Below are 10,247 nucleotides of genomic sequence, written 5' to 3'. Positions count from 1 at the left end.
CAAAACAGAATAAATAACTAGATCGTTACCGTATATCAATCGCTGCATTCAACCAGCCGAAGGATTTGGTTAGCAACTTCATATCTTATACATAGAACTTAAATTGCATCTCAACATTATTAAAAAATGAATCTGAAAAGCAATCAATCACTATCTGAATGTAGCATGTTTTTCTGAAAAAAAAACAGAGTTCATATATCCAGCTACATGGGTCGCCGACCAAACATTACTTTACCGGGCAGCAGAACGAGCAGAGCAAGAGAGATCGCTCGATCCACTTCCACTTGATTCTGGTAAACGTCGCAAAAGGAATGTGAATGAACCAGTCATAGCTTTTGGTCCTCCTGGCTCAACTGGTGAGCTTAACATCAGTGTGATTGTTTCATCAGTCTCACTATAATTCAGGTAATCAAGTTTGAAGCACGACTATTACTCTCAACTCTCAGGTAATCAGTGTGATTTGTAGCAATGATGCGTAACCCGTCTTCAATATTAAAGATTTGTGTTGCCTTTGATCTTCTCCAGGTAAAAGAGATTGCTATTTGTCTCCTTTTGATATGCATATCCAGTATCATATGATACTTCTTCTATCGTAGATACTCTTGTTTAATATATCAAGAAAATAGGGTTCATGTTTCCTATAACAGAGAATCGTGCTTTGCTTTAACCTTCATTTGATTTATCTACCCTCCCATCCTCTTTTGAGGTGGGTAAATGTCACAAGTTTGATTATTTATGATGTTCTGCAAGTTTCCATAGGAATTAGGGTTGTGCAAGTGTATATGTGAAAAAGAATTTGAATGGAAGTGGATAGCATTGTTTCCATTTGTACTAAAATTGATAGTTGTAGACATTTCTCTCTCTTGGGATTAAGATCATATACTAGGACTAAGTTCACCAGTGTGTGGGGAAGTAACATGGCTTTTCCTATGTTTTTCAAACAGTCTTTTATGAGTTAACGAAGATTGGTGTTGCCAACTATAAATCTCAACTTCTCATTATCTTTCTATAGAGGGTCTCGACTTCTGGGGGGGTTTCTTTGGGGTGGTTCTGAAACAGAGGCTGATTTTTGTTGTGCTTCTTGATTTTTGTTGGCCATCATTAAAGCTTATATGTAGTTGTGGAGGTGGATTAAGAGTTATTTCCTTCTCTTGGAAGCCAAAGAGCATCTAAGAAAGCCTTTTTCTTTGAAGCTTTTGACGCAGTCATCAAATATTTGATGAATTGGTTTAAATTCAGGGAATTCAAAATTCCCATATGTTTAATCTAGCTAGTATCCATGTTATTAGGTTTGTCATATACTTTATGAGACGCGCACCTGCGACAAAACCAAAGCTGTAGAGTGCATCATTCATAGGGTGTAAACAAGTTAGTAGTAGTGAATTTTATGTACTTATTTATTTTCATATGGATAACATTTATATTTAAATTTCAACATGTCTGATGTTTCTAACATGCTAAATAGTATTTTTGTATTAATTCTCATGCTTCGGCGCTCTGCCTAAGTTGAATATCTCAGGGTTTTTAAACTGTTTGTTTTCATTGTAGGCTTGAAGCGGCTTTAAGATTACTTTGCTTCTGAAGAATCCATTTTTCTGAGTTGTATGGCTCTTTGCTGTTGATAAGGTCTGCCTCTTTCTGTTGTATGTGTTCTGATCTGTTATTTTTCTGAGTTTTTCGGCTCAAGGGCTCGGTGTTTCACGAGTTTTTTTACATATGTTAATTACTAAGATTGACTTTGTGTACTGATCTACTGTTTTTCTGATTTTTTCGGCTCCAAGACTCTTTCACGAGTTTTATTTCATTTGTTAATTACAAAGTGTTCTGCATTAAGATTGACTTAAACCTCAAGCCATCAATTTTCCTAACGTAGTGTGAATAATATACCTCAAAAAGTAGTCTTTCGAGTACTGTGTTGCGATCCTTCACTCTTATAAGAAGATATAACTTCTTCTGTCTGTTGCTACTGTTATGTAATGCGAGTAATTTATTTTTTATGGGAAAAATCTGATATGCACTAGTTTTGTTTGTGTTGTTTTTGTTGGGTTTTGGGTTATTTTCCTAAGTGATTGCTTATGAAGGCTAGTAGGGGCAGTAAAGTTCGTTTGAGGAAGCATGCCTATGCTTTATATGCACGTCTAATTTTTGTATATAGGTAGTAGTAGTCCAACGTTCACATCTGTTTACTTTCCTAGCTTGTTTTTTTGGTTGGTTTTTTTATTCAAAGGATAAGCAATTGGGAAATGGAAGGGGATGCAAAATCTAGTAGTGGTTAAAATTAAAATGAAGGAGGGAGAAGATGATTAGTTTTATTTTTGATAGTCTTTTTATTTTGACTTTTTTTTATAGCAAATGGATACAGTCATTCTTATCAAATTAAAAGAACTTATGATTGTGTTTCAGTTCTGTATTAGGTTTTATTTCCTCACTATTTGTTTTAGACATATATCATTTGTTGGAAAATATGATATGTAGTATGTTAGAGTGTTAAAGATCTCTCTTTCTTATTTTGGATGAAGACATGTTGCTAGAATGTTAAATTGGTTAAACAGGAAAGATATTGTTTGTGGTTTCAAAATTGTTGGTGTTGGATAAAATTATTTTGTCTTATGGATTTGGAACAGGTTTTAATTAGGTCCATTTTTGTGGATAGTTCAAGTTTAAATTATACTTTGCCGAATTTTCCACTTTCACTATCATTTTATGTTATAGACATTTGCAATAGATAAGGGTCTACATTGGGATTCATGGTATTTCTTTACCCATTATTCTTAAAGTTTATCTTTTGTCATTTATGCGGAGCTTTTTTTTCTTTCATATTTCGATTTTATTCATCGATCGATATCGGTAATATGCTTCTTATTAAATTTTACGCTTGATTTGTTTGTTGTGCAGGATGGTGCATATATTCAAGAATTACAAGCTGCTTTAAACATGTGAAGATTTATAGGGTTTTTGACACATAATTAATAGATAGGTTTTACAAAAAAGAGCTATTGGACCGTTATTGCATGATATTTTATTTTAGTGGATGTACTTTTACAACCAATACTTTTTTTAATGAGATAAATGTAATTATATATGAATTTAAGTTATTTGAAATGTAAATCTTTATTGAACTTATTTGTTATAAAAATCTTATTATATGAATTTGTAATTACTATAGGTATATGGATAACTAAATCCGTCTGGGAACAAAACTTAAGACAAATTGAAAGCGTTGCCTTAAGCTCAATTGAAAGCGTTGCCTTAAGCTCAATTGAAATCGTTGCCATAAAGTCAAATAAAAGTGTTGCCATAAACTCAATTGTAAGTGTTGCCATAAACTCGATAGAAAGTGTTGTCATAGATACAATTGGATGTGTTACCATAAGTGTAAGAAAGTGTTGCATTAGCTTTAAACTTCAACCAACAACAACCTAATAAGTGTTGCCTTATGTTGGCGAAAAATGTTGCCTTAAGTGTGTAAATGTTGGTTTAAGTTGTTGAATAACTGTTGCCATAGGTTAAAAGTGTTGCCTATAAAAAGTGTTGCCATAGTTATTTATGGCAACAGTTTATCATAACTGTTGCCTAAATCCGACAAACTGTTGCCATAAACGTATAGCAACGCCCCCTATTGGTAACGGTTTTTAAACTGTTGCTATAGGCCTATTGCAACAGTTAATTGATCTATAGTAACATTTTGTTGTCGTTGCTATAAGCCTATTTTGTAGTAGTGTCTCAGTCGCCGCCCCCTCCCCCTCCCTATGTCACTTTCACCTCCCTCTCCTTCTGTCGTCGCCCCCTCCCTCTGTCGCCGCCCCTTCCCCCTCCCCTCTGTTGTCGCCCCCTCCCCTCGCACTGCTGCCAAACTTGGTGTTTTAAATGTCAAATTCGACCATAAAAACTTCAGATCTGAAGCTTTTATGGTTGAATTTAAAGACATAATTAACGAGAAAAGGTATTTTGCATTATCCATTCTTGCATTTTTTTCCCCCCAAAATCTTAGGGTTTTTTGTGTTGGGATTTAATGTCAATCAAATTAACAAAGGGAAACAATATATCCCGAAACCAGGATCCATGTAAAATTGTAGATTAAGACATACATACGTTTTATGCATGTACTCCCACTTTCTCTACGAACATGAACGAGAAATCCCTTTGTAGTTCCTCTACAATCGTCCACCGACACGTTTAGATCCGCCTTGATTTGATAGCTTAGATCTTCCACATTGGTGTTTAACTTTTTTGGGATATGTTGAACTTGGAGGCACACAGAGAATTTGAAGGAAATAATGCCCTTGGTCCAAGTATGCATTCTATGTTAAGTCTAATAAATACGGTTCAGTATTAATTAACAAGTTAATAATTCAGTGAGATCAAGTGAGCTGAATGCCTAGCTAGAGGCCGCTTCAGTTCAAGTGGAATTAATGATATTAATCCACAGCTTACTCTTGACTGAACCCGTAGGGTCACACAAATAGTACGTAAACGGATCAAGTATTTAATGGCATTAAATACTCCAACTATGGATATTCGGAATCGACGGATCTTGGTTTCAGTGGGAGCTGAGATCGTCACAAGCAAGAAATGAATACTCCGGAAACGATGATATTGCCGGAAACGGAAATATGGATCGTATCGGAAATATAAATATTATCCAAGTCGTAGATGTTGCCGGAAACGGAAACATGGTACGTATCGGGAAATATTATCGGAAATGGAAATATTGCCGGAATCGGAAATATTGCCGGAAACGGAAATATTGTCAGAATCGAAAATATTATCGGAATCGGAAAATAATTCCGGAAACAGAAATATTAAATATTTGTTCGAAACGGAAATTAATTCCGGAATCGAAAATATTAAATATTGTTCGTATCGGAAATATATTCCGGAATCGGGAATTTAATCGGAAGCGTATCGTACGAATAAGCATCGGACGAGGCCTGCCGGACGAGGGCCCAGCACGAAGCCAGGCCATCGCCCAGCAAGCCAAGCGCGCCACACGAACAGCCAAGGCCACGCCAGGCCCAGCGCAAGGCCAGGCCCAGCAGGCCGTGGCAGCGCGCACAGCGCGCGCAGCGCGCGCAGCTGCGAGCAGTGGGCTGCGAGCATTGCTGCAACTCGCGTGGGCTTGTAGCTCGCGTGGGTCGTGCGGCTGTGTGGGCTGTGCGCGGGCATGGCCTGCACGCTTGCGGGTCATGCTCGCGTAAGTGTTTGTGTTTGCATACGAAACCTAAAACGTGCAGAATTCGTTTAATGATTAAATTCCTAATTCTATTTGATAAATTAATTAAATAAGAGTTTTATTATAATTCTAATTTAATTAATTCGTATCCTAATAGGATTCCAATTCTCTTTCCATACCCCTATAAATATGTGGCCTGGGTTCACAATTTATAACGAGTTATTCAAGTATTCAAAGTGAGTTTTTGAGAGAAAAATTCAGTCACACATCTTGCTCAAAAGTGCCGAAAAATTTATAGTACCTTAGGGGCGATTCTAGTTGGTCAATCTTAAGGCGGATCCGGACGTGCTGTGGACTATCTACGGAGGGACGACACTTGGAGTCCTAAAGACTTGTTCTTGTTCGGTTCGGGCGCAGCTAGGGAAGGCACGCAACAAAGAGTATGCATCTAAACTATGCTAAATGATTATGTGTAAATAATATGTATTCCTGGCTTAATGGTTGTTTCCGCATGATTTATGAATTGTCATATGTATCATAACCTAACAGTGGTATCAGAGCCTCTTATTATTTTCATAATCTAAATTGCATGAACATGGTTAAATATTACAAATTTGCAAGAATTAAAAGGGGTGATTAATTTTCGTAATTGTTAATTAATTGCAAATTGCGTTTATTTAATTATACGTACGCAGTTTTTCGGCAGTTTCTTCGTTACTCATCCAAATCGAGTGATTTTTGTGTCAATTCCGCATGTAAAAGGCATTCTAAAATTTTGACATAATTAGTATTTTTCTGCCGAACCCAGAATTCTCAAATTCGAAGCCTAACTATGACTTTTCGAAGGTTTTAGTTTTTCGAATGCAAAATTTCGTAAATTTAAGATGTTAAATTAAATATTTGCGATTCTTGTTGATAAATCTTGAATTTTTGATTGACCTACTGTATATGTTTAACAAGTTTGAATGCCTAGCCTTGTTAATTATGCAATCTAATTTGTAATTATGATTAATTAGTTGAAAATTAGAATAATTTAGAATTAATTTGATTTTCATAATTAATTATAATTTAATTAGAAACCTATGATTAAAAACCACCATAAAAATTGTAAATTTATGATAAATTTTAAATTTTTATGACCTAGGCTTGAATCCATGATAATCGGAAATCAATTGAATAATAAATTTTCGATTTTTTCGCCCTAAAATTATGAAATTAATATTAATTTATTAATTTGTCATTAATTTTAAATATAAATTTTAAATTTTTACGCGATTCGTTCATATAACTTGCATGCACAAAGCAATGGACGCTTCGTGTTACCCTTAAGGGGTGTTGTATAGTGCGGGCATGCGACGACGAGCAAGGGAGCTCGTCGCCCGTGCGGCACGAATGCAATGAGCAAGGGCATGGTGCACGAGCACAAGGCAGCAGCCATGCCTTGTGTCGTGGGCCACGAGCTATGGATGAATGGGCATGGGCGAAGGCAAGGCACGGCAGTCGCGTGTGGGCAGCAAGCGAGCTGCGCCACAACGCGCACTGCCTCGCGCAAGCGCGCGCAGCCTCTCGCGCAGCGAGCGCAAGCTCGCGTGCCACGAGCGCTGCGCCCAGCGTCGAACGCGCGCAGCGAGCAATTGCTCGCGCACAGCGAGCGATGGCTCGCGTGCATCGAGCGCTGGAGCGCGCGCAGCAAGCGCTGGCGAGCGCGCACAGCGAGCGATGGCTCGCGTGCATCGAGCGCTGGCGCGCGCGCAGCAAGCACCAACTTGTGCGATGGCTTGCAATGGGTAGATGCAGCAGCTTTGCGACGAGCGCATGGGCTGCGCGCACATGGCCAGCGATGGCTGTGTGCGTGTGGCCCATGGGCGTGCGATGCGTAGGGTGTTTGCATTACGATTAGATCGTTTTGAATGTTTAATTTGAAATTTTCAGTTTACGTAATTTTAATTAATTTTAAAATTAATAATTTAAATTATTTTCTTGGATTTTAATTTTGAATATTGTAATTATAATAAATTTTATTTATTCTAATTATTTTACTAAAATTAAAATCATGAATTAATTTAAATACGACTGAAATCAAATTAAAATTTTTGGATTCAATTATAAATTTATATGAGCTTTAAATTTTAATTAAATTTGTATGTTTCCGGTTAGACTTGAAATACATTTTTATGTTTAAAATTAGCAAAGCATATAAATTTATAGGTTTAAGTGGGAGCGCTTTTTAGTCATAAACTCTTGATTAGGTCTACGAATCCTTAAGGTTAAAACAACTTGATTATAATTAATAAGGACTGAATAATTGGTAGATTATTGGTGCCCTTGATTAATTGCTGCAAATGTTTACGTGATGCATAATGTGTTTTACTAACCAGCTATGTGGGCCATTCATGATAAAGAATGGGTGAATGGTATATATTGTATATGTACTGTTTTGCAGGTTATGAAGTGACTAGTATGGCCCAAATAGGATAGAAAATATGGTCTGCTTACCATTAATTTGAATGTAATTGGTCTAAAGTACCAAAGTTGTTTTTCAATTCAAATATGGTCTGCGTACCATCAAATAGTTGTAATTAGTTTTAATTATAGCTTATCCTATTTGAAAAAAATGGTGCCTCCCACGGAGATTTTCAGACGGACTTTGAAGTCAAAGCTTCAAGATGAAGTCGGGCCATACTAGATCACATTTATCTTATACATGCTTTAAGTTATTTATTGCTTTAAATATGTCTTAATTATGCATAAGATTGTGGCTTGATTATGTTGCATGATTAAGGATTTTAGTTCACTTAAAATCTAACCAACATAGTAAGAGCCTTAAGTTCCAAACTTAAAAATTGAGTTAAAAGGTGTCATGCCAAAATATACACTTGCTTGGATATCCTTTACATCAATCTAGTAATAGTTTTCGCTCAGCGATGTGTTACTTATTGGTCCTAAAGGGGCAAGGTACACAAATAATTGTGAGTACATGTTAGTTTTGGTGAAACTCAACGATATAAGTAAGGAGTCCTTTTATGTCGTGGCAAATTCGATAGGTTTACCTAATAAGTTCTTAGACGTACCTATCAACCAAGAATAGTTTCTAGACTATTAGCAAAAGGCTTTTGCTTACCTAAGATGTTTTAGGATTAAGTCGACAAACAGTGCTTAGTTCTTCAATGATCTTAGGATCTTGGAATCATTTTATTCACACCTGCCGGAACACATAACTTGAATAAAATGCTTAATAAACATTGAATTATGCATGTATGCTAGAATTTAAGTTTATTAAGAGAAACTGTGAATGGTTATTTATTTGTTTATTCTTTTAAATTGTAGTTTTTAATATGGCAAACAACAATCAAAACATCATCATGGGTTCTGAGCTTATGGTCAAGCTGAACCTGGCAAATTTTCTTGAATGGGAAGCTAAGCTAGTTGAAATAGTCAAACTCAATGGACTTGAGTATGTACTATCACATCCCATGCCAAGCTACTATGCCAGAGACATGATCCCTGAGAGATTTTACGCCTGGGATGCGGATCTCAAAAAGGTTATGAGTCTCATGCTGAACAATATCCCTGATGATTGGGCTAGAAGGTTTGTAGCCTATGAACCTTTTACGCTCATCAAGAATCTGAGGGATATCTGTCGTGGAAGCACGGAGGACAGGGACCTGAACGTCCATGAGTTGATTGAATCAATGTCTGGTCTAAAGGTTAGTTCTCCCAACAGGTGTTATAGGATGGAGGTCCAAGAAACACATGTTCAGCTCCTTCGCACTAAACAGAGGGTAGGCGTCCCACTGAGGTTCCATGTGGATCTTATGCGTTCATACTTTGATCGCCTAAGTCTACTAGGAACACCAATAAGCGAAAGGATGGCAGTCTCTATCTTGCTCAATTCACTACACAGTGGGTTTGGTCGCTTCAAGCAACTATACCTAAGTGAACCAAGAGAAGAAACAGTTGCAGAATTTGTTCACCTTGTCAGAAAGGCTGAAATAATACTGGACTGTGAAGCCAAAGATTTACTCAAGGCTAGAAGGAGACCGTTCAAGAAAGGTGGAAAGTCCAAGGGCAATGCTAAATCAAAGCAGGACAAGTCCACATCAAGCTGTCTTTATTGTGATGGAATAGGCCATTACAAAAGAGAATGTCCAAAGCTAAAGGAAGATCAGAAGAACGGAACAGTCGTTCCATCTTCAGGTATTTTCGTTATAGAATGTATACTTGCTAATTCAACTTCTTGGGTATTAGATACAGGTTGTGGCTCACACTTATGTTCCAATCCACAGGGACTAAGAAGAAGTAGAAAGTTAAGCAAGGGTGAAGTCGACCTACGAGTGGGAAATGGAGCACGGATTGCTGCATTAGCTGTAGGAACTTACTTTTTGTCGTTGCCCTCCGGGCTATTTTTGGAACTGGAAGAATGTTTCCATGTTCCAAGTCTTACTAAAAACATCATTTCAGTTTCTTGCTTAGATGCTAAGGGATTTTCCTTTTTAATAAAAGACAATAGTTGTTCGTTTTATTTTAAAGAGATGTTTTATGGATCTGCTAGATTAGTCAATGGACTTTATTTATTAGATCACGACAAACAAGTATATAACATAAATACCAAAAAGGCCAAAAAGGATGATTCAGATCTCACCTATCTGTGGCATTGTCGATTAGGCCATATAAACTTGAAACGCTTAGAAAGACTTCAAAAGGAAGGAATTCTAGAACCATTTGACTTAGAGGATGCGAATCATGTTTACTTGGCAAAATGACAAAGCAACCTTTCTCTAAAGTTGGAGAAAGAGCAAATGAACTATTGGGTTTAATCCATACAGATGTATGTGGACCAATGAGTACAAATGCTAGAGGTGGTTTCAGCTACTTTATCACTTTCACTGATGACTTCAGTAGATATGGTTATGTCTACCTAATGAAGCATAAGTCTGAATCCTTTGACAAATTCAAAGAATTTCAGAGTGAAGTAGAGAATCAATTAGGCAAGAAGATTAAGGCACTGCGGTCTGATAGAGGCGGTGAATATCTGAGCTATGAATTTGATGACCATCTGAAAGAATGTGGAATT

This window comes from Spinacia oleracea, chromosome 1 (assembly GCF_020520425.1).
Source record: "Spinacia oleracea cultivar Varoflay chromosome 1, BTI_SOV_V1, whole genome shotgun sequence".
NCBI classification, from domain to species: domain Eukaryota; kingdom Viridiplantae; phylum Streptophyta; class Magnoliopsida; order Caryophyllales; family Amaranthaceae; genus Spinacia; species Spinacia oleracea.
This window is presented reverse-complemented; position numbering follows the sequence as displayed.